The 24984-nt window shown below is 50.2% G+C and overlaps 1 protein-coding gene across 2 annotated transcripts in view; it reads left to right on the top strand.

Moving 5' to 3' along the window:
- Positions 1-24984, top strand: part of MORC3 (MORC family CW-type zinc finger 3) — a 644813-nt gene that overhangs the window by 335442 nt on the left and 284387 nt on the right. The window lies entirely within an intron of this gene.

The raw sequence follows: 24984 nt of genomic DNA, 5'->3' as shown, positions 1-24984 counted from the left end.
CTCGGGGTCGTTCGACGAGTTAGTGCAAATAACTCCAGTTATGTGAGATGCACTGATCTGGTGGTTGTGCTCCAAAAAAGTCTTAATTGGGCTCACATTTCTGCCTTCCGTGCTTGACTTCATCCTCACGACAGATGCCTCCCTAGAATGGTGGGGTGCACACCTTCAAGATCTTTGCATAATAGAAAGATGGTCTGCTGCTATGGCGAAAAGGATTTCTGGAGCTTCGAGTCATTTTCCTAGCTTTTTTTTTTTTTTTTAACGTATTTTTATTGCAGAATTAGAAACAATACTTCAGTATATGCCAATCAGTACACTCACAGCGTCCCAACCTTAACAATGATAGATACATCGTACACAGCCATTCAGCCCACATCCCGGAGGCTGGGCGGCGAACCTGGTCCGTCCTTCCTGGAATGCTATTGTGTACTCCTTTTCAAAGTATCCGATCAGCTTCACCTCTCAGTATCTGCTTTTACCCCCCTAAACCCCCCCCCCCCAAGCACCACCCAGCGAACTCAAAATTCTCCCGGGAATTACGCCAACTGCTCGCACCCCGATCAACACAATGCCTTCTATAGCCCTCCTACGTTCCCCGACCGGATCCTCCCAGTATTGTTACCAGAGTGCCTACCTTCCATCCCGGGAACCCCCCGCTCCTGGGTCAGTCCCAAGTACTAACCACTGATTCTGGTCCGTGCCGCTAGGTCGAGCCACCTCCCGTAAAACGCCAACCCCCCCCCCCCCCCCCCAACTACTACTGCTACTGCTGCTGCTAATGCGGGCATTCCAAATCCGTACTGTCACTGGGGCTCGTCACACATCAGGATTCAATCGCAATCGCCAATAATACACGGAATCCTCACGGACTATGACTCCTCCTCCTCACCCTCCACCATGTAATCACGCAATGCCTGCACCACCATCTCCCAAGCCCTTGCCATTTCCAAACAGCTCTCCCTGCCAAGCCTAGCAGCCTGCCGCATCCTAATAATGCTTTCGCAGCCCGCCCACTTCAACAGCTAATTCGTCCATCTCCTCACCGACGGGCCTTCTTTAGATTCCCAGTGCCAGGTTATCTCCCTTTGTGCCAACATGAGTCCCAAATCAATAAATTTACTGGTAATTCTCTTTGGTTTAGTATGAGGGAACCAGAGCAGGAGACACGCCGCCATATCAAAGTCCACCTCCCTATCAGTCACCGCATTCAAAAGTTCCCCCACCTCCAGCCAGTACGTCCCCAATGTCGGACACCCCCACAACAGGTGATCCAAATCAGCCTCGGGCGCCAAGCATCGTGGGCACACCGCGTCAAGCACTTGGAAGTATCGCTTTAACCTCTCCGGAGTCAGGTACGCCCTGTGTATTATAAAGAAATGCACCTGCTGAACTCTTGCGTTTCTCGTACCCTTCCACGTCCGTCTCAGGACCTGGCTCCAGACCGTATCCGGTATGGGCTTGCCTAAGCTGTCCTCCCACCGTGACTTCAAAGCCAGCATTGGCGCCAGCCCCTCGGTCAACAACCTCGTATGGAGGCACGTTACCGCCTTAACAGTGCCCGCGGCCATCACCACGTACTGACACGCCATGGTCACTTCCGGCTCCGCAAGCCCTACCCCCCAATGCTTTCGTATCGCCGCTACCACTGCCGCGTGCAATAAAAAGGTACCATCCGGCAAGCCAAATTGCTCCTGCAACGTTTGATAGGGGACCAACGCTCCATCAAGGTATAAATCCCCCACCATCTGTAGTCCCAACTCCTCCCATTCCAGGAGCCTGGACCAGTCGCCCCCATGCGGTAGCGCGGTCAACATCCCCAGCGGTATATCCGGTGCATACGGCCGGGTTTTCCTCGCTCTTTTCAGACTCCTTTGCCAACACATTTTAAGCGTCCTCTCCTCCCCCGTGAGATCCCTCGAGTCCAGTTTCTGTTGCATGATGATATAAGATAGGATGCATTTTTGAATACCAGCACCACGGTCCCTCTCAGGACCCCTGAACTCTCTGGCCACATTCTGCGTTAGAATTTGTAGTTGCGCCGCCAGGTAGTACAGTTCAAAATCGGGGACTGCCATCCCCCCCTTCAATCTTAGGCCTCATTAGGGTTTCCAGCGCCACCCTCCGCCTGCCATGGCCCCAAAGGAGTAATAGTACACAAAAGATTGCCCCCTTCCCAATTGGCTTTTGGTGAGGAACCAAATAAAACTTAATCAAATCTAGTCCGGTATGTTTATTTTTACCTGTTACTCATATTATTTCATACAAAAATTATTTCAAAATAGCAAAAAGAAGATACACAATACTAACAATTATTCACAATACATTACAAAATTACAAACTACCATGAGACATATTGCAAAAAATTAACCAAAACAACTAACATCAATATTACATCCAATAAATCAAACAGATTTGCAATGCAACAATTTCACATTACATTAAACCATTTCGTTCATCAAAATTTGATAACATGGAAAGAGGATTGCTTTATCACAAGAGCGGAACAATGCATGTGTCACTATTATTTTAGACCACACTAGATGTTATAATTAGCTCTTGCTGGATTTGCCGACGCGTTTCAAGTTCGGGCCATTAATGTCCAAACCATCATCAGGGCTCTTTTTGTTTTTCTGTTAGGATGCAAAAAAACGGAGTTTTAATACAACCTATTGACCTCTTATATTGAAACCACCGTTTGGATAAAGGGTAAATGTACCTGTATGTTGTTGTGTAGTAAACCAAGAGTGATTTAAATGGAGACAATCCTTCCAGTCTCAACTGGTGCAACTTTATCCACGAACCAATCTGGGAAATGAACAACAAATTGTCCATGTTTACAGGACATAGACATGGGGCACCAATTCAACCTGTTCTTATATTTTAGGGAAATCATACCTTAATCTGGACAAGCTTGCGATGCAGGGAGGGGCGGAGGAGTATCTTTATCTTTTTCTTTTGCTTTCAATCCTAATAAAGCAACACACGACTTTCTTTTTACCAACCCATTATGTGTAAGTAAAACTCAGGGTACTGGAATACAAAAAAACAACTTCTCGTACCTGTAGTGCACAATGTTTTGGATCGTGGTTAGCGACCTCGTTTTTCTGTAATTGTTGCCACGGGAATCTGTTTGAACAATATGCTTGTAAGTCCACAGATTTTTTTGCAAGTTAACATAAGCAATTCGTTAAACTTTAGACAGTAGGTGCCAGACGCTCATGTACCTGTACTTAGTGTGGAGCTTGGCACTCCCTCTCGTCCCCAGTCTACACGCCCCGTCCGGGGCTGTGTGTCTCGGAATCGCCTTCTCTTTAATACTCGCGTGTTCCGATGTCGATAATAAATTTAGTCGTTCTCTGAAAGGGGAGACGATTTGTCAAAATTACTTAGCGGTTCGCGGGAAAGTAAAATAAATTACAGCCCAGGCGGCCGTGTGGGAAACAATATCTGCCTCTGCAATCTGTTCGCGTGCACCGCGTCTACGCGTTGCTTCTCACTCGGCGACTTGCTCGTGTGTGAAGCCGGCGGCCATACTGTCAAAGTAAAAGGAACTACTTCTCTCAACCCACGGTGTTATGGGAGTTGTAGTTTGTTTTGATAAACACCTGTGAAAGTGTATACTTAGGTTGCAACTAGGACTTCTATAGTTATGTCCCAGGCATTTCAAGGGTGGCAGCAAGTGTGTGTTTTTAACGATATATTAGAGCAATTGAAAATCATGAGGTGCATTTATCAGTTGAAAATTAATATTGCACAATGGCTAAAGATTTTTTTTATCCATACCCTGACAACCATTGCAGTTTGACGCAAAGTCTCAAATTCTTGACAATTCTGACATATTATTGAGGCCAGTAGTGGTACAGTTAAATTTCAAAATGAGGTATGCTTCCTTCTCCAGTAGCATCCTCTCAATGTCGCATGGGCGATGTACGTCACTCATTGTATGAAGGACAGACCACCTGAATTCATTCTCGCTATGAGACATTTCCACGAAATGTTCAACCATGGGCGCTGTGAGTGTTTTGTTTCTGATCCTTGACCTGTGTTGCCCTATTCGAAGGTTCACCTGCTGATTTGTTTTGCCTATGTAAATTCTGGGGCAAGGGCAAATGATTACATAAATTACGTTCTTGGTTTTGCAATTAGAGAAGCCAAGGTGTTTCCACCTGTCCCCCTGGTGTTGGAACTCATTTCCTTCAATGGTGCTGTTGCATGAAACACAATTACCACACCGGTGATGTCCTTCTATTGGTTTCATGTCCCATAACGCCAGGAGATCATGTCTCGGTTGGGACTTTGGGAGATCCGCTCTCACAATTTGTTGTCCCAGGCTCTGATTTTTCTTATATGCAAACAGGGGACGCGGAAAAGAACATTCCAGGCCTTCCAATAGGTGCCAGTTCTTAAGGACCGCTTGTCTGAACTTATGCGTATCAGGTCCAAAAGTTGTGACGCATACAAGTCGGTCTAGTTCCTTCTTCTCTTTGGTTTGTAGAAGGGTTTCCCGAGGGGTGAACCTAGCCCTTTTATACGAATTCTTCAGAAGTTTTCGTGGGTACCCTCTATGGATCATCTCATTGCAGAAGGCCTGGGCATGGTCGTCATAGTCCCCTATCTCGGAGCAATTTCTCCGGATACGTAGCATTTGCCCATACGGCAAATTAGCCCTCAGGCTCCGTGGGTGATAACTTTTATGATGCAGAATAGTGTTTTTATCGGTCGGTTTCTTATATAAGGATGTTTTCAGTTTTCCATCCTCGCATGTAACCTCGACATCTAAGAATGTCATTTTCAAGGTGCTAGTGTCAATAGAGAATTTAATATCACTGTGTCTGTTATTAATCCAGTCATGGAACGCCAAGAGCTCGGTCTGGCTCCCCTGCCACAGGAGCCAGACGTCGTCTATGTAACGCCACCATTGCATGATATTAGCCTTGTATGGATTGTTATTCTCTACAAACAAGGACTCATACTGTGTCATGTAGAGCACAGCCATTTCTGGAGCATAAGGACACACCATGGCGGTGCCCTTGATTTGCATATAGAACCGATCGTTAAATTTGAAATAGTTCTTTTTTAACGCTATTGCTGCAAGTTTTAAAATGAATGCAGTAGGTACCCTATGTGGCCTTTCTCTCTTGTCTAAAAACAACTCAAGCACCTCCAATGCTTCTTCTTGAGGGATTTGTGTGTAAAGGGACGTAACGTCCATGGTTGCCATTATGTGTTTAGATGGATCAAAATTCATTCCTTCCACCTTCGTTAAAAAATCTGTGGTATCTCTGAGATACGAGTTTACCTCCGTCAGAAAAGGCTTTAAAAAGAAATCCACGTATTTGGATATCGGCTCCAAGCAGGAATCACACCCCGACACAATCGGGCGCCCTGGTGGTTCGGCTAGGTTTTTATGAATCTTGGGGAGTAGGTATAATACCGGTACTCGTGGAAATTTTTTATTCAAAAAATCAAATTCCTTAGTGCCCAAGAAACTCTCCTCCTTTCCTTGTGCTAACACTTCAACAATCAATCCTTGGATCTGCTTCGTAGGATCCTCTGTTAAAGCTCGATACCAAGTGGTATTATTGACCTGTTTCAGTCCTTCAGCGACATATTTGTCGCGAGGCCAGATTACAACTGCTCCCCCCTTATCTGCCTGTTTTATGACAAGGGAGGGGTCTTCCTTAAGACTTTGTATGGCATGCTTCTCTCCCTTACTGATATTCGGCAGCACATACTTCTTGGTTGTTTCCATTTTATTAATAGAAGAGAGCATGATTTGCTCAAATGCTAGTATCTGCTTAGGAATATTTTGATGGGGAACAAATCTCGATTTGTTCCTCAACCCTGTGGTCTCTGTATTTTCAAAGGGTGGTTGATTGTGGAAAAAGGCTTTAAGCCGTAGTTTTCTGCAAAAGTCTAAGGTTTCTATTTTCAATTTAGTAAAATCTGTCCGTTTACAAGGAACAAATTTTAAGCCTAAATTCAACAAGGATTCCTCGTGTCTTGTCAATATCCGATCTGATAGGTTAACCACCACATTAAGTTTATTTAGGATTGGTAGAAGCGTTTGCGTGTTCGCATTTGCCAAGGGGCTTTTGATTTTGTTCTTCCCTGCTGGCCTCTCTCTAAAAAAGAGACCTGCTTGCGTGAATTATTGCCTCTTTGGTCTGGGTCTGATGAATCTGATGACGAAGTCTCAGAGAAGGTGGTAAAACGGTTTCTCGATCTGCCTTGGTAATCGTACAAAGCCCTGCGTGACTCGGCCTGGGTGTAGTAATCCTCTTTGAGGAAAGGATACACTTGTTCTATTTTGAATGATTTACTATCCTTCTCGTATTTAAGACTCTTAATATTGATAGTGATATCCTTAAATACCTGTATATCCTTTTGGATTTTGTCAAGAAGAGTCTTGGCGTCAGTGACTGCAGGGTTGTCGGCAATGGCTTTGGTCAACTCCTCTATTTCCTCCAGTTCTTTAGCGCATATCCTCTGTGCCGTCTCGATAGTGTGAACCATCAAGTCTCGGCTACATTTAGTGTTAATATAACTAAATCCCTTTTTGTACTCAACGTCCTCCACGAAAATCACAGGAATGTTTTTTAACTGGAGTCCCCAGGGGATAGTCCCACCCTGTAGATGTTTTAATAGAAAATATCCGTGAAGTTCGGTTCTCACGTGTTTTTTACAAAGTCTTGTCAATTTCTCAGACTCATTCTGTTGCTTCGCTGTGGTACTTAACGAAATAGAGCCAAATGGTGAAGAGGCAATGAGAGACTGAATATGACTCTCGCTGAAAGAGAGTGTGTCTTTCTCTGCCATGCTATTAGAAGGATCTGTGATCCTTCAATGCTGTAAGTCTACGTTTATGCCCCTTTAACTCTCGCGGATATGGTATCCGCTCTAAATTGTACACAAAAAGGAGTTGGGTCCTTGTAGGGGCTGGGGGAGGGCTGGACCCTATTATAATAGTACACAAAAGATTGCCCCCTTCCCAATTGGCTTTTGGTGAGGAACCAAATAAAACTTAATCAAATCTAGTCCGGTATGTTTATTTTTACCTGTTACTCATATTATTTCATACAAAAATTATTTCAAAATAGCAAAAAGAAGATACACAATACTAACAATTATTCACAATACATTACAAAATTACAAACTACCATGAGACATATTGCAAAAAATTAACCAAAACAACTAACATCAATATTACATCCAATAAATCAAACAGATTTGCAATGCAACAATTTCACATTACATTAAACCATTTCGTTCATCAAAATTTGATAACATGGAAAGAGGATTGCTTTATCACAAGAGCGGAACAATGCATGTGTCACTATTATTTTAGACCACACTAGATGTTATAATTAGCTCTTGCTGGATTTGCCGACGCGTTTCAAGTTCGGGCCATTAATGTCCAAACCATCATCAGGGCTCTTTTTGTTTTTCTGTTAGGATGCAAAAATTTTGATGAACGAAATGGTTTAATGTAATGTGAAATTGTTGCATTGCAAATCTGACCCGACAAGGACCTAACTCCTTTTTGTGTACAATGGCCCCAAAGGAAGCCAGTCATCAGCATCTTCAGGTCCTTGAAGACCCGCTGCGGAACCCACACCGGCAGAGTTCGAAAATAATAAAGCAGCCGTGGGAGCGCCACCATCTTCAACAGTGCCACTCGACCCAACACCGACAGAGGAAGAGAGGCCCAGAATGCTATGCTGCCCCTCAGTGCACGAATGCACCGCCCTATGTTCCCCTCCAAGAGGTCCGCCGCCGTATGATAAATGCGCACCCCTAGGTAGGTGAAGCCCGAAGGCTCCCATAGTACCTGCCGCACTAGCGGGGGACAGGGCGTGCCCGCCCGCAATGGGAATATACAGGTCTTAGTCCAATTCACCTTAAGGCCCGACAACCGACCGAAACCAACCAGCATTTCTACTGCTCCTTCCAGGGACCGTTCGGCATCTGCTAAGTACAGCAGCAAATCATCAGCATATAATGATATATAATGCGACTCCGGGCCTTGCGCAATCCCATTGTACATGGTGCCTAACCGCGCCTGCGCCGCCAGCGGCTCCATCGCCAATGCGAACAGCAGGGGGGACAACGAGCAGCCCTGTCTCGTCCCTCTACAGACAGGATAGGCCGAAGATACCAGTGGCCCCAGGCGCACCCTTGCCCTAGCCGACATGTAAAGCACCCTCGTCCACCTCCGAAATCCATCTCCGAGTCCGAATTTCAGCTGCACCCCATCTAGATACTCCCACTCGAGGCTATCGAAAGCTTTTTCGATATCGACTGCCAACACCACGGAGTCAAGATCCGAAGTCCCGGCACCATCCAAAATTCGAACCAGCCGTCGAATATTCATGGAGGTATTCCTAGTCGGGATAAACCCCGCTTGGTCTCTATGCACTAGTGTGGTCATGTGTGGCAGCAGCCTGGTGGCCAGAATTCGACTCAAGATCTTATAATCCACCGTCAGCATCGATAAAGGCCGGTAGGACGTCACACTCAGTGCATCCTTGCCCGGCTTCAACAGTGGTACTACTAGCGCTTCCCTCATTGACTCAGGCAGGCAACCCAATTGCTTGGCCTCCGAATACACCACCAATAGTTTCGGTGCTAGGGTGTCAACAAATTTGACGTAGAATTCAATCGGTAAGCCGTCCACCCCTGGGGTTTTATTTCGAGCCATCTGTTTAATTGCTACTTTCACCTCTGCTAGCGTTATGGGACCTCCCAGTTCCTTAGCATCCTCGCTGTCCAGCATCGGCAGCGGGATCGAAGCCAAGTGGTTGTCTATCTCTGCCTCCTCCGCCTCCAGGTGGCATTCATATAGTCCTGTGTAATAGGATTGAAAGCACGCCATCACTGCTGTTTGTGAATATACTACCCCGCCCCCCCTCCGTTCTTATACTCATGATCGGGCACCCCCTAGGCTCTGGGTCAGCAAGCTTGGCAAGGAGTGCACCCACCTTATCACGCTCCTCATGCACCTTGATGTTGTACAACTTATAGTCATAGCTCCTCAGCCGTTCAGTCTCAGTCGCCACTATCTCCTTAGCCTCCATCAACTTCTCCTGTAAATCTGGTCGTTCCGGCCTCCGTCGTTCCAAGTCCCTCAACACCACTTCCGCTTTCACCAGATCATTCAGGACAGCCGTCCGCACATTTGAGAATCTACCCATGCACACGCCTCGCACCACCACTTTCATCGCATCCCACTCTATCGCTCGTGACGAAGCTGAGCCCATGTTCTCCGCAAAGTAGCTGTCAATGCCCTGTTGAACCGCATCACTGAACACCAGATCATCCAGCGTTTCAGGCCTCAGCCGCCATGATGGGACCGCCGACCTAGCCTGCTGCCACTGCACTGACACCAATAGGGGATTATGATCTGATATGGTTCTGGTCAGGTATTCAGTATGAGTCACCATCGTCGCCAGAGTGCCACTACACAGCACCGCGTCCAATCTAACATGCAGTTCGTGTATTGCAGAGAAGTAGGAGTAATCCCTCATCTCAGGATGCTGCCCCCGCCACACATCAAGCAATCCCCACTTTTCCTGCCAGCCTTTCCTGTGAGCTGCCAGCCTGCGCACTGGGGAGTCGACTAAAGGTGGGTGCGACCTATCCAGTGCTACATCAGTGATCGAGTTAAAGTCACCCCCTAATAAGACAGGGCCAGCCAGAAAATGGGCCAGCGAACTTGTCAAGCCGTCAAAAAAGCTGGCCTGATCGGAATTGGGGGCATACACACTACACAATACCACCTCCCTACCATAAAGCCGCCCCTCAACCTCTACATATCTACCCTCGGGATCCACCCGCTGCGCCATGACTTGGAACGGTGTCCCCGCTCGTACCCCTATTAGGGCCCCTCTGGCAAATGCTGAATAGGTTGTGCCAAACACCTGACCCCGCCACCTCCTTTGTAAGGCTCCACATTCTTTCTTAGTTAAGTGAGTCTCTTGAAGCATTGCTATTTGCACTCCCCGCCTCACCAAGTATGCATGCACCTTATGGCGTTTCACCATCGTTTGAAGTCCGCGGACATTCCATGTAATACATTTCACATTAGGTAATGACCCCATAATAGACATTTCTGTACAAAATCAGCATCAAACAGTTGTACCCCTCATTGCAGCAGTTGTGTCGCCCTTCCCAACGCCCCCGCATAACACCCCAAACCCCACTCCCCAGGACAGGACCTAATAACCCAGCTTCAGCCCCGTTCCAAACCATTAAAACCACACACTTAACACTAATCTGTGGTCGTCACCACAGAAGGCCTTAAGGGCCACAAGAGGGTGATAGAGCACCGATCCAGAGTAGGCAGAGCTCCCACCCCGCGCCCTCAGTCCCAAGCTGCCTGCACAGCCCCATGCCTGATGGCACCAAAAGTCCGGAGAGTCTGTCCCAACAGGAACCTCAAGGTTACTAGATTCACCAAAACGTTACTCATTAAACAGTCCATCTGAAGTCTGTGGGGTGACCACTGGCCCTTTCACACTCCCCGTTTCCGATTCATCGCCTCCAGATTTTCCACCTTCCTCCTCCGAGGCCGACCCCTCCGATGTTCTTTCCAGCTGCGAACCTGTAATGGTTGCCGTCGCAGCTACCGCCCCTTTCTTGTCATCTGCCATCTGGGCGTCTCGCATGGCCCGCTGGAGTTTGTTCCGCGAGCGGATGCGCTGCGACTTCCGAACCCGGATCGGTTTTGGCCTGTCCCTTTCGCTTGTGCGCGTGCGGTCCGTTCCAGCACGATATAGTTCCAGCCATGACCAAGCTTCGTCCGGAGTCTGGAAGAAGTGCGTCCTGTCATCGAGGATAACCCTCAGTTTGGCAGGGAAGAGTAAGGAGTACTGTATCCCCTCTTCCCTCAATTCTTTTTTAACTGCTAGAAAGGACGCTCTGTTTTTCTGTACTTCCTGCGTATAGTCCGGAAAGATCGTGACATTGCTATTGTCCACTTGGAAAGGGCCCCGGGATCGTGCGCTTTGTATCAACAGGTCGCGATCCTTGTAATGCAGCAGTTTCACCACCAACGGTCGGGGTGGTCGGCCCTCTAAGGGTGGCCTAGCCGGAACCCTATGCGCTCTTTCCAGGGAGAAGAAAGGAGAAAGCCCCTCCGGCGCCACGACCGTTTTAAACCAGTCCTCCATGAATGCCACTGCATCATCTTTTTCAATCTTCTCCGGAAGACCCACCACCCTCACGTTGTTCCTCCTGTTACGACTTTCCGCATCCTCCGCCCGTCGTTCCAGAGTCGCCAAACGACCAAGAATATCTGTCAGTTTGTGTTCCGCCGTCACCACAGCAGGTTTCAGGTCCAGGAGTAACTGATCATGCTCCTTCACTCTATCAGAGAGCTTAGCATGGTCTGCTCTCAGGAGGCCCAGCCCCGTCGCAACCTGCGCTATATCGTGGTGTAGCGTTTCCTTCGTCGCGGTAATCGCCTCCAGGATAGCATCAAGACGTAGATTCAACCTTTATTCCGGCGTGGAGTCCTCCCGTGGGGACCGAGCACCGCCAGTGTGGACCAAGGTGGGTGCACCATCTTGTTCTTGGGGTGCGTTCAAAACCCCGCCAGCAGCGGCCATCTTGGCCAGGGTGGATGCTCCCCCTAGGTCACCGCCAATAGCCTCGCTGCCCACAGCGCTCCTTCCACAGACCCGCCAACTATTGCCACCATCCAGGGCAGACCACTTCTATGTAGGATAGGGCGCCACACACCTCAGCAGCGATTGGTCCTGCCCCCTCCTCGCGTCTTTCGTGACCCTGGGGCACCCCCCCAGGCTCCGGTTGCTGCCGGTAGTTCACAGCTGGTGGGCACTATCAGGGTTCCGGGCCCCTCTCCAATTCCAGCTGTCCGGGCAACAAAGTCTTCCCAATCAAGGAGGCGTGCGCCCCCCGGTGCCAAATGCGCCGGCCGCCCGATCCAATATATGGCCGCGGGTCAGCAGCGCAGCTCCTGTCCATGCGCCAGTCCGCTCCACCCCCACACTTGCAGTGGCCCTGGCGGGTGATGCCCTGCCGAGATAGCAAGCCCCCGGGTCCCCACCGGTACGTAGGGCGCTGCACACTCCCCGCTGCCTACGGGTGTCGCCGCGCCCCTCGATGACCAAGGGCCCTGGCTGTACTCGTTCCAGTCCCGTTACCACCGCGGCACCAAAGTCCGCCGCCTGCCCGGTGTGGTAACTCCCTAGGCGGGTGGCCGGTTCACTCGTGCAGCCTCCTCCACTTGATCCAGAGCAGCGCTCCGTATGCGCTCCCGCCGCCCGCTGCAGGCACCGCAGCCCCAGGTCTGCCCGTCTCGCTCCAGCCTCCAGGATGGGGAGCGGGGGGGGAGGGGTGAGATGGCGCCGCACTCACCGCTATCCGGGGGATGATGGCAGCAACCCCCACGTTCGGCACCGAAGACGCCTCCAGGAACACCTCCGCTCCGCTCGGCAGCCACCAACGCTCCAGCCGCAGGCGTTCCCCGTCTCCGAGCCTCGTCAGAGCCTCACGCCGCCATCTTGTCTGTGTTCTCGGCCCGGCTCCTCCGGGTTCCGGGACTCAGTCTCCACACGTCCCCAAGGTCCCGGCAGCAACCAGACACTCTGCTCCGGTCAATTTTCACCGTAGGTGGTGAATCCGTGTCTCCAGAGGCACTATAGGCGGCAATACCAGGAGAAATATCGGGACTCGGCGCGGTGCTGCACGCTCACACGGCCATCCCGGTCGGCGCTCAAACCACGCCCCCCCGTCATTTTCCTAGCTTTGCAATCTTTTCTCCCAAGACTTCAAGGATCGACTGTTCTGATCAGAACCGACAACACCACTTGCCTGCATTATCTAAACAAGCAGGGAAGTACCCGTTCTCACATTCTGTCTCCAGAAGCTCAGAGCATTTGGGAATGGCTGCTTTCTCACGATATCAAAATCAAGGTGGAGCATTTACCAGGGATAGACAACACTTTAGCGGACACTCTGAGCAGGACCTCAAAGTCCTGTCACGAATGGGAGCTGGATCAAACAGTTGTGGAAAATTAATTTCAGAGGTGGGGCTATCCAAATCTGGATCTCTTTGTCTCCCAGAACAATCTGAAGTGCCCATTCTTTGCCAGTTGGGAACCGGAGAAGGGTTCGTGGGGGAACGCCTTCATGAGATGGACAGAAATCTTTGTGTATGCATTTCCCCCCTTTCCGTTGATCCCAAGACTTCTACGCAAGCTCAAGATGGAACCATGCTGCATGATTCTCATCACTCAAGAGATGGCCGCGTCAACATTGGTTCACAGAGCTTCTCCTTCTGTCCAAACGCAGGCCTTACGGTCTTCCAGCAGTTCCGACCCTGTTATCAATGAGCAAGGGCCAGATTCTTCATCCTCGTATAATCCAGTTGTATCTTCATGCATGGTTTCTGGATTCACGGAATTTAAGGAGATAAATTTACCTCAAGATTGCAGAGACATTCTTGCTAGAGCAAGGGCTCCTTCTAGCTTAAAAACGTATGCTCTGAAATGGAAGCGATTCTGTTCTTGGTGCAGAGACAAGAATATACATCCTTTAGGATGTTCTCCAGACAAAATTCTGCCTTATCTTCTATCATTATCCAAGTATGGTGTTATGTTTACGTCTGTTAAGTTGCATCTAGAGGCTATTTCTACCTACAGACGTTCTACACCAGCTGCATCCCTTTGCTCTAATCGCTTGATGAAACAATTTCTAAAGGGACTTTTCAGAACTTTTCCACCTGTCAGAGCTCCTCCTCCGGAATGTAGGCTTAATCTGTTGTTGCAGCAGCTCATGAAACATCCAATTGAAACATGAAACATCCATTTGAGCCTGTTCACAAAGCTGACCTTAAATACCTCTCCTGAAAAACATCGCTTTTAGTGGCACTCACCTCTGCTCTGAGAGTCCGTGAAATCCAGGCTTTCACTATCAAGCAACCTTATTGAAATTCACCAACGACTGTCATTCTCAGAACAAATCGAATGTTTATTCCAAAAGTTCCCTCTACATTCCATCTTAATGAGCCTGTTATACTGCATTCTTTCTTTCCCAATCAGTCTTCCTCTGCTGAGAAATCTTTGCATACTTTGGATGTCAAAAGGTGTCTGAAATTCTACATTTCACGTACTGTGTCCATCAGAACATCGATCAATTATTTATTTCTGTGGTGGTCAAAAGCCTGGAACAGCTGTGACAAAATCCACTATCGCAAGATGGATTGTATTTACTATCCAATTCTGCCATACTAAGGCTGGACATCCTTTATCCATGAAACCCAAGGCTCACTCTGCAAGGGTGTTGTCCTCATCCACTGCTCTTTTTGCTGGAGTACCTGTGGAGAAGATTTGTCGTGCTGCAACTTGGAAGAATGTGCACACTTTTACACGGCATTACTGTCTTGATCTGGCAACAGAAGCTGACTGCAGTGGGTCAAGCACTGTTGCGAAACCTTTTTAAATAAGGCAATCCTATGTAAGGAGGTGATTATATCATTACAGGTTGACATATTTATGGTTGTTTTTCTGGTTTTATCAAACTGTGTCTCTCTTTGATATATAGATATGTTTATTTTAATGTATATGATGCTTTCCCTTATTGGGGTTCAAATGTTGTACTATATTGCTGTATTGGTTTTACGAGGTATCTATTGTTTTTTCTTATGATGGCCACCATCCACTATACAACTAAGGATTGTTTGCTGCTAACTATTCTGATTTTAAGCATGTGAACCTATGAAAGATACCCCAATACTGAATATGAAAACAAGTTACTTACCTGTAACTTCAGTTATCCAGTACTTGTATCTTCCATAGATTCACATGCGACCCACCCTCCTCCCAGGAGAGGCTTACCTTATTGCTATTGCATACTTACTGTCACTTGTGCTACGAAAATCTGAGCCTCTCTGTGGAAGGGTCTAAAAGGGTGCTGCAGCCTGATTGGCTGTGTTCCAAGTTTGGTTATTTTCGCAAAAGGACTAAGATAGGCTAATGTAGTGACTTTGCACTACATAGTAGCCTATTGTATAATGTTGTGGTGGCTTATGTATATGTTTTAATATACCGCGAGACTCCCACCTCATCGGCGGGGATGATTCTAAGCATGTGAATCTATGAAAGATCCCAATACTGGATAACTGAAGTTACAGGTAAGTAACTAGTTTTCTTCTTAACCCAAATATTGGCTGTTGATCCCAACTTTTCCATGATGCACAAATTATTACAGCATGAACGGCCCACAAGGTCTTGGATTGTTGCCAGTGCTCTCTGTATGGGAGAGTTTTCCATCTATGACCCCAGCCCCATCTTCTACATAGGACATTGTTTGCTCCAGGACTGCTTGCAGTCCCTCCAAAAAAATGGCAGTAATAAGTGGTATTTCAAGCATAAAAGGGGACAAGGAGGACTTTGTTAACAGGGTCTAGTGTACGTGCCCTTATAACAGAGTATCAAAAAGAAAGGTACACAGTTCCCCTAAGTGGGGGTTAATAAGACAGTTGGAAACGTGAGTGAGTGAAGGCACACAGGAGGGAGATCCTCCTATTCGGAACTAGAGACCTCACACACCCAGCAAGCTAGGTGTCATGCTTCAGCATATGGCCTTGCCCCCCATCGGGCCGGCGGTGCAATACCCGACGGGCACCCATAAAGGTTGCTTGTGCTACGAACATCTGAGGGTTTGCCTCTCTGTGGAAGGGTCTAAGAGGGTGTTGCAGCCTGATTGGCTGTGTTCCAAGTTTGGTTCTTTTCGCAAAAGGACTAAGATAGGCTAATGTAGTGACTTTGCACTACATAGTAGCCTATTGTATAATGTTGTGATGACTTATGTATATGTTTTAATATACCGTGAGACTCCCACCTCTTCGGCGGGGATGATTCTAAGCATGTGAATCTATGAAAGATACCATTACTGGATAACTGAAGTTTCAGGTAAGTAACTCGTTTTCTTCTTCACCCAAATATTGGCTGTTGATTCCAACTTTTCCATGATGCACAAATTATACAGCATGAACAGCCCACAAGGTCTTGGATTGTTGCCAGTGCTCTCTGTATGGGAGAGTTTTCCATCTATGATCCCAGCCCCATCTTCTACATTGGACATTGTTTGCTCCAGGACTGCTTGCAGTCCCTCCAGAAAAATGACAGTCATAAGTGGTATTTCAAGCAAAAAAGGGGACAAGGAGGGTTTTGTTAACGGGGTCCAGTGTACGTGCCCTTATAACAGAGTATCAAAAAGAAAGGTACACAGTTTCCCTAAGTGGGGGGTTAATAAGACAGTTGGAAACCTGAGTGAGTGAAGGCACACAGGAGGGGGATCCTCCTATTCGCAACTACAGACCTCATACACTCAGCAAGCTAGGTGTCATGCTTCAGCATATGGCCTTGCCCCTCGTCGGGTCGGCGGTGCAATACCCGACGGGCACCCATAAAGGGGCTCTTTGGCGGGGATCTTCTGTTCCTGCTGTATGGTGCTGTGGGTGTGAGGGCCCTAGGGAACAATAGTGTGGGGTGTAGATGTGTGTATGTGATTAAAAGAGGTTGGGTAGTCCACATGGAATTTTAATAAAGTGGTAACCCACCTCACTAAAAGCAGAGAGAGTGGTTGCTTCGCAGGCTTCAGGGTCCGTGGAAGCAGAAACCTACTCTATGTGGGGGTGGTCGACATGTTTCATGCTACTGTGTTCAAGTTAGACTTAGCATTTCATCAGGACCAAATGGAACTATCTACACTAATGGGTGTAAGTACCCTATTCTCAAAATAGTGTGTGCCGGGTTTCGTCTTGTTGAGACCCGTGGAGCTGAAGCGAGTGCTTCAGCAGATCCATCCAAGCGCCTGGACACCTCTTTGTAGATGTCCCGGATCCCCAGCGACAACGCGGTCTAGGTAGGCGGCGACGTCCGAATGCGGACTGTTGTTCAGTTGTTGAACTTTGCACATATGAGTGCCCACCACTGCATATCCTGTTCATAGTGGTTATTGTTCTTTTTTAATTTTATTTATTGAAGTTTAAAAGAGATAACAAAGTAACACGCTACTGTACAGAAAACGACAATTTTGAGATCATTGTCAGCAATCAGCAGATGGCCGAATAGCAGAGCGGAACCTCTGCTGCAAAGAGCAGGGGGCCTGAATATGACAGAAGTTAATAATGCATTTGAGGAATAAAGGGCACTAGGAAAGAAGAATGATTTTAACAATTGATTAATTAAAATCACTTGGGACTTACTGTCATGGTGAATGATCGGGATAGCCTTGTTTAATAGTCATTGAGGCGGGCAGGTTCATGTTGTTGTTTTGGCTGAGGAATCCCAGATACACTTGCACAGAACTTGGCTGTCTGTCCAGGCTTGTTAAACACAAACTTCTTGCCCTACCCTAGATTGTAATCCATGGCATGGTCCAGCTTTTTGTAGCAAGTCTTTTCACTGGTAGATATTTATACCTAGCATCCTAGGCTGACGTTTTGAAATCAGGGTACATAGTTTGTTTCACTCCTACTGTAAGGTTTCTCATATCCCTGGCAATGCACACAGAATTGGGACTTGATCTTTGAAGTTTAAGAGTCCGGAATGCATTTAACGGGATGCAGTGTTGGGCTGTGGGCTTGGGCCCAGGGATGGGTGCACTCACTCAACCAAGAGCATAGGACAGAAGGTGGCACCATGAAACACACTTTTCCGCCGGCCTTCCACATAGTCCTCCACCGCAGCCCTAGCTGCTGGTTGAGATTGTCATGATGCCCATATTAATATTAGTTGAGCATTTCAAGTTATTGTATTGTCGCTAATGCTCTTCGATCTTGATCAGTGTGCTCATTTTGGTCAGCCCTAGACAAAGCCTCAACCTGTGGCACCTCCTGTGTAGTTGATCTGAAAGAATCAGGTTAGTGTTAGATTCCTTACCTTAGAATATCCCAAGGCGTCAGACTGGATCCGTAAAGTTTTGCGTAGCAGTACCCCTGCGCGTCGGTAGGCGTCATCTGCAGCTCCCCGTCCGTCGTCGCGCCGTGATCGCCGGGATGACGTCGTCGGAGTACTTAGACGGTGCCCTCGCGCGCTGACGTCAGTTCTTTTTTCCGCGCCAGCAGGTGCAGATTCGGGAAGAGCAGTACTCCCAGTCACTTTTTGACTAACTTTTTTGATCTGTTTTGGATCTTCTCGAGTCGATACTCTACTCCGGTGCCGATAGGGATGCGCGGGTTTAAACCCTGCAACGACTGTAACCGCATGATGCCGGTTACCGACCCCCACCGTTGGTGCCTTTATTGCCTCGGGGCCGACCACGATGACAAGTCGTGCCCCGACTGCCGGGCCTTGATGTCTAAGGCTAGGCGGGAGCGGTCCCGTAAGCGCCTCAAGATCCGGCAGTCGCCCCCGCGTTGCTCGAGGTCCCGGTCCAGGAGGAGGTCGAGGGACCGGTCACGGGGCCACAGTCATCACAGCTCGGCGAGTCGACACCACTCGTCGGGCTCCAAGTCCTCCGGTAAGTGGAGGCACAAGAAGTCAAAGAAGCGACATCGCTCTTCTGACTCCCCCCGACGCTCACGCGATGCGGCAGGGGGTTTGGGCGATACCGCCCACGCGGCTCCACACCCGCCGGTCCCTGGGCTGCACGCGATGCCGGAGGAGATTAGCGCCTTCCTCTGTCGGGTCCCGCCGAGGTACCTTTGGGACCCTCGGCCCCGTCTGGGAGCCCAAGCGGGCCGGCAGCTCTGGCCCCGGCGCCGTCGGCCACTCCGGTCCCGACGCCGACTCCGGTCCTGACGCCGCTGGGTTCTTCAGGATCCAGGCCTGGATCTGTGACGACGCTGGTCGACCTTATGACCCCTCTGCCGTCCACGGGCGTCAGCGTCCCCGATCCCCACCCTGGTCCGGATCCGGCATCAAACCGGCGCCGTCTTCGACGCCGATCGGTGAATCCTTCACCAACGACCCGGCTCCATCATTTATTCCTGAATTTCAGGAGATGGAGGACGAGGGGGATTGGGAGGGGTCTGAGGACCCTCTGGCACTGCAGTACCAGTTGAGCCAGGACTGGGCAGACTAACTGGGGGAGGCCAGTGGTCTGGACACTTCGCCCGACACTGGTTTTGTCTCCCCTCCTACCTTGGCTACGGAGGAGGGGGCTGCTTACAGCGTGATGTTGACTAGGGCAGCCAAGGCCTTGGCTCTTGAGCTCCCAGTCGCGGCCGTGAGGACTAACCTCCTCACTGAGGTGCTCAAACCTCTGGCAAGCTCCTCGGAGCCTCTCCTGCCGTTCAGTGAAGCCCTCACTGACGTTCTGTTGGGCACCTGGTCCAAGCCCTCTACAGGCCTCCCTGTAGATCGGAACTAGGCCCGATGCCACCGCCCGGCTCCGGGCGACCCCCAGTTTCCTGTCCGTTCACCCCACCCCTGAGAGCCTGGTGATCCAGGCCTCAACCGCCCAGACCGCATTCCCAACCGCCCCTCCGGATCGGTGATCCAAAAGGATGACCAGTTCGTTAAGAAGCTGTTCTCCTCACTGAGTTTGGGGTTGCGGTCTGTCAACACCGCCTTCCTTTTGGACCGTTACTCCCACTCTCTGTGGGATACAGTTGTGGAAGTGCTGCCGCAGTGCCCGGCGGAGGTCCAGGCAAAGCTTACCCAAGCCCTTGCAGAGGGAAGGACTGCAGCACGATATTCTATTCGGTGTGGACTGGATACCACGGACTCGCTAGGCAGGGCGATTGCAACGATGGTGGCGGTTCGCCGCCACGCCTGGCTGAGGTCCGCCAACTTTTCGGGTGAAGTCCAAGCTTCCCTTATGGACATGCCCTTTGATGCCTGTCACCTCTTTGGCGACAAGGTTGACAGCGCGTTGGAGCGTTTCAGGGACTCAAGGGCTACGGCCAAGTCCTTGGGCCTCAGCCAACGCCAGCAGACTTCCGCCTTTCATCACTTTGGTGGCCAAGGAAGGGGCGCCCCCACACGTCCAGCTAGCCACAGGCCGCAGAACTAACCTCAACGCGGTCGCGGACGTTGTAACTGCCGTGGCAGTGCCGGGGGACACCGGCAAGGTCAATCCACACCCGCCCCCGCATGATCTGCCTCAAAATCCTCCTAGTCTGAGTTTTCAGGCCTATTCGATGCCAGTGGGAGGCAGGGTTCGCCATTGGTTCCACTGGTGCTCCATCACATCGGACAGGTGGGTCCTGCAAATCGTCCGAAGGGGCTACTCCCTCCCCTTCAAAGTGACCCCTCCAGCCATGCCACCGCAGTACCACCACATGTCGGGAGATCACTTGCAACTTTTGCAGGAGGAAGTTACAGCCCCCTTGGCCAAGGGGGCCGTCGAGCACGTTCCTGGGCCAGAAGTAGGACGTGGTTGCTATTCCCACTACTTTCTGGTACCCAAGAAGGGCAAAGGAGGCCTACGCCCTATCTTGGACCTACGGAGCGTCAACGGCTTCCTCCGAAAGGAGAAATTCAAGATGCTGACTTTGGCTCAGGTCCTAGCTGCCCTGGAACCAGAAGACTGTAAGGTAGCGTTGGACTTGCAGGACGTGTATTTCCACATCCAAATCCTGCCGGCCCACCGGCGTTACCTGCGGTTCACGGTAGGCCACGAGCACTTTCAGTTTAACGTGCTCCCCTTCGGCCTTACCAGCGCCCCACGGGTGTTCACGAAAGTGATGGCAGTGGTCGCAGCTCATCTGCGCAGATTAGGGGTTTCAGTCTTCCCCTATCTCGACGATTGGTTGTTGAAGGCAGGCTCGCTTTGGTCTCCCACCTCCAGACTACGGCCGACCTCCGGCACTCGCTGGGGTTCTCCATCAACATGCCTAAGTCACACTTGTGCCCCTCTCAGAAGCTCCTTTTCATCGGAGCGGTTCTGGACTCAGCGCAGTTTCGGGTTTATCCCCCCCAAACAGCGGATTCGGGATATTCAGGCTTTGATTACGGTCTTTCTTCCTTTATCCCGAGTCTCGTTCAGGTTGGCGCTGCGGCTCCTGGAGCTGATGGCCTCCTGCATCCTTCTGGTGCATCACGCCCGGTGGCGGATGCGGCCTCTGCAGTGGGGCCTGAAGTTTCAGTGGGCACAGCATCAGGGCAACCTGTCCGACCATGTCCGGATCTCGGAGAGCCCTGCAAAACAGTTGCAGTGGTGGCTAACGAACAGCGAATGGGTCAGCGGCAGATTTCTCTCCCTACCCCAACCGGAGCACGTAGTGGTAACTGATGCGTCCCTCCTGGGATGGGGAGGGGCACAGGGGAGAGGGAGAGATTAGAGGCCTCTGGTCTCCGGCGGAGTCCCGACTCCACATCAACCTTCTGGAGCTGCGGGCGATCTGGCTTGCACTGAAGGCATTCCTTCCCTCTGTGTGGGGAAGTGTAGTGCAGGTGTTCACGGACCACACCACCGCCATGTGGTACTGCAACAAACAGGGTGGGGTAGGGTCGTGGACCCTTTGTCAGGAGGCTCTGCGCCTCTGGCAATGGCTGGAACACCAGGGCGTCACCCTGATGGTTCAACACCTGGCAGGTTCCCTGAACGCCAGGGCGGACGAACTCAGCCGCCGGTGCATGATGGATCACGAATGACGTCTGAACTTGGACGTGGCGCAAGGCCTCTTTCAGCAGTGGGGAGAACCTTGGTTAGATCGATTCGCCACCGAAGAGAGCGCGCAATGTCATCAGTACTGCGCATTGGAATTTCCAAGGCGGCACTCGCTCGTAGACGCTTTTCGTCGCGCGTGGAGCTGCGGTCTGTTGTACGCCTTTCCGTCTATACCACTTCTGCCCAGAGTGCTGAAGATGATCTGGCGTGACCGGGCCCACGTCATCCTTGTGGCTCCAGACTGGGCACGAAGATGCTGGTATCCCGAGCTACTCAGCATGTCAGCCGATCCCCCGATTCGTCTGCCTCTTCAGGAGGACCTTCTGTCGCAGCAGAAGGGGACGGACGGTCCTCCACCCGAACCTGTCCAGCCTCCACCTCCAAGCGTGGAGATTGAGCGGTGGCAGTTGAGGCCATTTGACTTGCCTCCTGAAGTCTGCGATGTGATTCTGGCAGCCAGGTGTCCCTCCACAAATCGGTATACGCCTGCAGGTGAAACAAATTTGTGGCTTGGTGCACCGCAAAGGCTGTGGATCCTCTCTCTGCCCCCCTTTCAGAGGTTCTCCTCTTCCTTCTTTCTCTTGCCCAGCAGGGCTCTGCTCTGGGCACTCTTGAGGGCTACCTCTCTGCCATTTCTGCCTTCTTGAGGCTTCCTGATCAGCCTTCTCTTTTCAAGTCCCCCGTTGTAAATAGATTCTTAAAAGGCATCACGCACATGTTCCCTCCTGTTCTTTCGTGATGCCTCAGTGGGACTTGAACCTTGTTCTAACCTATCTGATGTGCACTCCTTTCGAGCCACTTCACAATTGCCCTCTTCGTCTTCTGACTCTTGAGAGTGCATTCCTGGTTGCCATCACCTCTGCCAGGAGAGTGAGTGAGCTCCAGGCTCTGTGTTCTAAGCCTCCTTTCCTTTCAGTCCATCCAGACAAAGTTGTTTTAAAAACGCGTCCTTCTTTCCTGCCCAAGGTGGTTGCATCCTTTCACATCTGGCAGTCCTCTTTCCTCCTCCGCATCGTTCGAAGGAAGAAGGGAGGCTCCACCGTCTGGGCCCAAAACGTGTGCTGGCCTGTTCCGGGTGGACAGCCACCTCTTTGTTGGTTACGTTGGCGCGAAGAAGGGTCGGGTGGTGCACAAATTAACCATCTCTCGGTGGGTCGTGTTGTGCATCAAGGTCTGTTACTCTTTGGTTAGAAAGGAGCCCCCTGTTGGGCTGAGGGCCCATTCCACTTGGGCCACGGCGGCTACTACTGCCCTGGATCAGGGAGTCCCCTTGCAGGACATCAGTTAGGCAGCTATGTGGGCCTCGCTGCACACGTTTGCTAGACACTACTGCCTGGACAGCCAAGTCCGGAGGGATGGCTTTTTCGGCCGTTCCGTTCTCCAGGACTTTCTGGTGTGATCTTGGTCCGCAGACCCACTACCGGGGTTGGTATTCCTGGGGTATCTATTCTAAGGTAAGGAATCTAACACTAACCTGTTTCTTTCAGATGCGCAAGTTACTTACCTTCGGTAACAATATATCTGTAAGAAACAGTAGTTCGTGTTAGATTCCTTAGTGCCCCACCCATCCTCCCCGTTCTGTGGACCGATATCTAGGGTTAAGGTATTGCCCTTTGAGGGCCCTAGTTTTATGGCACCAGTGTCTCTGGCATGACTCTGCGTTCCTGGCGCGGAAAGCTATGTACAAGAACTGATGTCAACGCACGAGGGCAGCATCTATATAATCCGTCATCCCGGCGATCACGACGCCGACGACTGACGCGGAGCCACAGGCTACGCCTACCGACGCGCAGGGGCACTGCTACACAAAACTTTCCGGATCCAGTGTGACGCCTGGGGATATTCTAAGGTAAGGAATCTAACACTAACTACTGTTTCTTACAGATATATCATTACCGAAGGTAAGTAACTTGTGCGTTTAGTAAGACACGTTTTAGCTGCTTAGGGTGTACTCCCCCCCCTCCCCCTCTCCCCCCTCCCCACTCCCCCCCCTCCCCCTCTCCCCCCCTCCCCACTCCCCCCCCCCATATTGTATAGGAAAGTACCCACACAAGGGCTCTACCAAATTACTATAGTATCAGGTGCAGCAGCAACGGTATCAGGCTACGTGTTTCTAATTTCAGACAGAGCAAATTAGGTATACGTTATAATCTGAAGGGGTGCACAGGTCGCTCATTCTACTGGAAATCCCCAGGACATTTGTAGTATGCACCATAGGTCATAATATTCTACATAGACCGTGTAAAGTCAGGCAGGCAGTTCTGCTGCACAGGTAGAAGGATGGTTGGGTCCAATGAGTCAACTCGCCTTCATACAGATGAAGTTAAGTCCTACTTCACCACACAGGTGGAAGGCAAGTTGAGATCCAACGGGGCAGCGGGAGGCACAAGCAGTCTCACCCAGACATAAATGGCAAGTGTTCTCAAATGTTGGTGGTCAGACTTCTAGCAGGGTCCCCAGACCCTGGATAATCTCTCACTGGGCAAAGTTCACAGCAATGTAGGCCCTGGTGCCCCACCTCGCACCTTTCACAGAGCACATCCGGCCAAGCCGTCCGCTTGCCAGCTGCACTTCTCCTCCATGTCGTCAGTGGCCCTCCTTTGTAGGTCCCCATAGGCAAAAAATGCCAGGTACATCAGTCAGACTCTGAGGCAGCAGGGCTCTTCCTGTGCACCAGGCCCCAATACTAGCGCCCAGGCAGCTCCTGAAGCTCAGTGCAGTGCTACATGCCAGGTCTTACCATAGGGGAGGATATTTGTCTGCTTTCTCCTGCTCAGCGATCCCTTGTCCACTGGATGTGCACGTGGCAGCTCTCAGGAAGGGAGTCCCCCGGTGCTGACCTCAAACAGGTTTCTCTGAACGGGTGCCACCACATCATTGCTTCAGGCTGCTGGCATTTCTGGATCAAGGCAGGTTGCAAAGTGGCTTAGTTTCGCCAAGGGGAGATATCTGTGTAGCTTCAGCCCATTGTAAAAATAATCAGTCTCTCCTGAAGCCTCTAACAATCATTACAGGCATCAATGTGTACTCAAATAATAGGATAGCGGATCCTCACTGCAATGTGGCCACCTCACATCCCTGCGCTTTGGTAGCCAACTTGTGCTGATTTTACATTGGGAGTCCTTCTAGATGAGCAGTCTGTGTTTTAACCCTCAGAGCAATGTCACCTTAATGAATGCCTTCTTTGATGAATATTTGGATCTCTTGCAGATTTTTACTTGAACACCCCCTTTCTCTCTTTCCCCCCCCCCCAATCGCCCACCTGAGAGTGAAAAATAGTTGTTTTTTTGTAAGTTACATTTTTTCCTGATATTCTGCAATTTTATATTTCTGTTTTCTCCTGGCTACAATGGTGCAGTTGGAGCCATTGAGAGCGTAGACCTAATTTCCTATGTT

This window comes from Lissotriton helveticus, chromosome 8 (genome assembly GCF_964261635.1).
Source record: "Lissotriton helveticus chromosome 8, aLisHel1.1, whole genome shotgun sequence".
NCBI classification, from domain to species: domain Eukaryota; kingdom Metazoa; phylum Chordata; class Amphibia; order Caudata; family Salamandridae; genus Lissotriton; species Lissotriton helveticus.
This window is presented reverse-complemented; position numbering and strand designations above follow the sequence as displayed.